At 33.2% G+C, this 5,000-nt stretch overlaps 1 protein-coding gene and 1 pseudogene across 2 annotated transcripts in view; one reads left to right on the forward strand and one right to left on the reverse strand.

Moving 5' to 3' along the window:
• Positions 1 to 5,000, reverse strand: part of LOC144959054 (uncharacterized) — a 136,088-nt gene that overhangs the window by 95,946 nt on the left and 35,142 nt on the right. The window lies entirely within an intron of this gene.
• Positions 2,273 to 5,000, forward strand: part of LOC144958942 (chitin synthase chs-2-like) — a 12,780-nt pseudogene continuing 10,052 nt past the window's right edge.

Consider the following 5,000-nt stretch of genomic DNA (forward strand, 5'->3'; position numbering starts at 1 on the left):
ATAGATTAGACAGATAGATAGATAGATAGATAGATAGATTAGATTAGATTAGACAGATAGATAGATAGATAGATAGATAAATAGATAGATAGATAGATAGATAGATAGATAGATAGATAGATAGATAGATAGATAGATTAGATTAGATTAGACAGATAGATAGATAGACAGATAGATAGATAGATAGATAGATAGATAGATTAGATTAGATTAGACAGATAGATAGATAGATAGATAGATAGATAGATAGATAGATAGATAGATAGATAGATTAGATTAGATTAGACAGATAGATAGATATATTAGATTAGATCAGACAGATGGATAGATAGATAGATAGATAGATAGATAGATAGATAGATAGATAGAAAGATAGATAGATTAGATTAGATTAGATTAGACAGATAGATAGATAGACAGATAGATAGATAGATAGATAGATAGATAGATAGATAGATAGATAGATAGATAGATAGATAGATAGATAGATAGATAGATAGAATAGATAGACAGATAGATAGATAGATTAGATTAGACAGATATATAGATAGATAGATAGATAGATAGATAGATAGATAGATAGATAGATAGATTGATAGATAGATAGATAGAAGATAGATAGATTAGATTAGATTAGATTAGACAGATAGATAGATAGACAGATAGATAAATAGATAGATAGATAGACAGATAGACAGATAGATAAATAGATAGATAGATAGACAGATAGATAGATAGATAGATTATATTAGATTAGACAGATAGATAGATAGATAAATAGATAGATAGATAGATAGATAGATAGATAGATAGATAGATAGATAGATAGATAGATAGATAGATAGATTAGATTAGATAGATAGATAGATAGATAGATAGATAGATATGTTAGATTAGATTAGACAGATAGATAGATAGATAGATAGATAGATAGATAGATAGATAGATAGATAGATAGAGTAGATTAGATAGATAGATAGATAGATAGATAGATAGATAAATAGAGTAGATTAGATAGATAGATAGATAGATAGATAGATAGATAGATAGATAGATAGATTAGATTAGATTAGATTAGACAGATAGATAGATAGATAGATTAGATAAGATTAGACAGATAGATAGATAGATAGATAGATATACAGATAGATAGATAGATTAGATAGATTAGACAGATAGATAGATAGATAGATAAAAAGATAGATAGATAGATAGATTAGATTAGATTAGACAGATAGATAGATAGATAAATAGATAGATAGATAGATAGATAGATAGATAGATAGATAGATAGATAGATAGATAGATTAGATTAGATTAGATTAGACAGATAGATAGATAGATAGATTAGATTAGATTAGACAGATAGATAGATAGATAGATAGATAGATAGATAGATAGATAGATAGATAGATAGAGTAGATTAGATAGATAGATAGATAGATAGATAGATAGATAGATAGATAGATAGAGTAGATTAGATAGATAGATAGATAGATAGATAGATAAATAGATAGATAGATAGATAGATAGATAGATAGATAGATAGATAGATAGATAGATAGATAGATAGATAGATTTTTTAAAATGAATAAATCTATAGATGTATAGATGGAAGGACGGATGACAGACAGACAGACAGACAGTCTGGTAGGCATTCAGGCAGTTAAGAAGATGTAAAAATTAAATCATCAACTCTCTCTTTACCAGCCATTTTCAGGAGTTTCCCCAAAACTTCACTCCCGACTAACACAAAAATATATTTTCTATCACTCAGACACAATAGCAATAAAATTCTTGAGATACATAATTTATTTAGCACAACATGCTCTACAACACACTGTTCATTTTATATAAATTTTATGATGTACAAAAGAAAATTGAATAAGAAAAATGTTGGTTGTATCGTTAAGTATGTGACGAGTTTCCTGTAGTTCGTAAGGAGAGGGTTAAGGCACTTTAAGTCGTTGTTCCAAACTAGGGAATATAAAGTTACTGTATTATTCGGAATTCAACCGAACTGAAAGTGTTATTTGCCAAATTCTGGAAAGAAACGTATTTAGATATTTGGTCTGAAAACTCGTCCGTCCACTATTGATCGATTTAAATGACCCTCGTCTTGGCAAAATTTCTCAAACCTGGGACTTCTCGAGGTCTTCATTAAAGTCCTAGGCTTGAGAGTTTTTGACAATACTCTTCAACAGTCGTAACGTCACTTCCTTCCTTATGACGCATGGTAACTTCGTAACACTGGTTCTAAACTATCGGAACAATGGCGGACACCCGTATGAAATATTACTCCGGCGACCATAAAAGCGTATCCAGATGAAAAAAACCCCATATATTTGATCATGTTTTGACTTCTGATTTTAAGACATATGAAAAGTTCTAGCCAGCATGAAGAATAAAAAGTAATGATTTTCTTTGTTTAGAACCAACCAAGATGGCCGCCGTTGCCGGCGTGACATCAGACTATTGCATTCAATATGAAGATAATTTAAATCGATCGATATTTGAAGGACGAGTTTTCTGGCCACATTTTTAAATACATGTCTTTCCAGAGTAGATGCGACAGTTAACTGGTTAAGCCATTAATTACTTTTCAACATCTACAGTCTATGCGGTCGTTTTCTTCGCAAGCGGAAGTGAAGAGTGTGCACGGACCTTCTTCTTCCTGGAGTCCAGTGCTATCAAATGTTCTATGTTTGATGACCAAGGACTCGGAGATCGGAGACCGATCCTCGACAGTCCCGGATGCTCAGAATTCCTGCCCATCTACATGGCGTGTTTCGTCATTGCTATCAGTATTCTATGCTACAAGGTTAGAAGAATGAAGATGACGTCACTCAGCTGTTTGTTGTTGTTTTTTAAAGACTGTCATTTGTTTTTTTGTTTTTGTTTTTTTTTTAAAGGTTTTACCACACTTGCAACACATTTAGGTTATATCAGCGCCAGTAAAAAGGATAAAAATTGGATAGTAAAACATTCTAGATGTACAATTAAAAAGACTTGAGGAAAATGTTCTTGCAAAGGGTAATGGTATGGGAACAGATGCAGATTCAAAGAGCACACACTATCCATGTATTCAGTTTGAGATTATCTAAATGCTTCACCCAGACACCAGCACAGGGTCTCAATAAGGGAATTACACACAGGATTGTCATTTGTGTTCGCCCGAGCACACTAAATTGTCTCTGTCAGATTACAGAATATGTGGCAATGTGGTCTTGTAATATGACACTCGCTTTCGGATCGGAACGTCCTGGGTTTGAGACTCGCTCGGTTCACAGTTAAAATCTTGGAAAAGGCTCTTCACTTACATTCTCTCACCATACTCAGATGTAAGAGGAATACCTCGCCGTGAACAGCGTTGTCTCAATCGGAACGAAGATGACGTCACTCAGCTGTTGCCGTTTTTTCTTAGACTGTGATTTGTGCTCACCCAAGCACACGAAATTCTTTCTGTCAGATTGTAGATTGTGTGGCTATGTGGTCTTGTCGTATGACACTCGATTTCGGATCGGAAGGTCCTGAGTTCGAGCCTCGCTCGGCGCATAGTTGCGTTATTGGAAAAGGCTCTTCACTCACATTCTCTCAGATATAAAATGTGTACCTGGCCGTTAACAGCGTTATCTCTGTCGGAAAAATTGTAATATCGCCTCACAGGCGTCATGTCTCGTTCCACGTTGTTACACATTGCTGTTGGTCAGGCACCCTTTGTAAAACGCTTTGGAAAAAAAAAAATAACAAAGACCCGAGTGACGTCAACTTCATTCTATCTATATACGATTTTGTGTACTTATAATGTCCATGCATCAATTTGATCATTTCTTTTGTTTGTATTAGTGAATATAATATCAAAAATCTTTATGTAGGGCATTACCTATTCACTACACTCAAAGCCCTTTACAAAGGGTCCCTGACCAACAGTAACACGTAACATGTAGAACGAGACATGACGCCTGTTAGGCAAAGTTACAATCTTTTTTCCAACAGAAACAACGCTGTTAACGACCAGGTACTTATTTTACACTTGAGTACGGTGAGAGAATGTGATTAAAGATCCTTTTCCAAAGGCTCAAATATGCGTCGAGCGAGGCTCAAACCCAGGACCTTCCTATCCGAAAGCGAGTGTCATACCACTAGACCACATACCCGCACAAAACAAATAATCATATTTGCAAAAAAAAAAAAAAACAAAAAAAAAAAAAACAAGAAAACAACATAAAACCAAAACAAACCCCAAACAAACAGGGTATTGATAGATTATTTGACCTAGGCAACACTTAATGATTATTATTATGAATGAAGCTCACGTCACATGGCTCTTTCGTCTTGTTTTAAGACCGCCAGTTGAATGATTAGTTCTAACAGGGAATTAATTTTGGTGCCAAAAAAAAAACGAAAAAAACAACAACCTGGTTCCAATCTCATTCGAAGTGTAAAACCACTCCTCCGGAGGACTGATTGCCTACCTAATGTAAAAATTGATATTCTGGGTTCAGAGAGATGTTAACTTATTTTCTAGTCTAAATATGTGACCCATCGTCTCAAAATTATTATGTCGGAACGAACCAGATGCTTAAAAGCCGAATTTAATGTGAAACTGGTCAAAAATATAAATTGTTGGCATTAGCACCCCAAAATATGGTTTCCATTCTCCTCAATAAAACATACAAACTCAGCACAATGATATTTCTGGCTATAAATTCAAATTTCAACATATTAACCAACCCGACTTAATACCGTTTTGAGACGAAGGGTCAGATATATGCTATTTATCAATTAAGATAATATATATATAAATATATATATATATATATATATATATATATATATATATATATATATATATATATATATATACATATATATACATATGCACACGTGTATGTAGATGTTTGTATGTTTCTACATATTATGATGTGAAATATCCCTTTCCTGTTAATTCTCTGTCTTATTCCACACAGATAGGCAAATCATCTTGCAAAGTTCAAATC

The sequence above is a fragment of the Berghia stephanieae genome, chromosome 13 (assembly GCF_034508935.2).
Source record: "Berghia stephanieae isolate SIO BIC M18660-M18661 chromosome 13, UCSD_Bste_1.3, whole genome shotgun sequence".
NCBI lineage: Eukaryota > Metazoa > Mollusca > Gastropoda > Nudibranchia > Aeolidiidae > Berghia > Berghia stephanieae.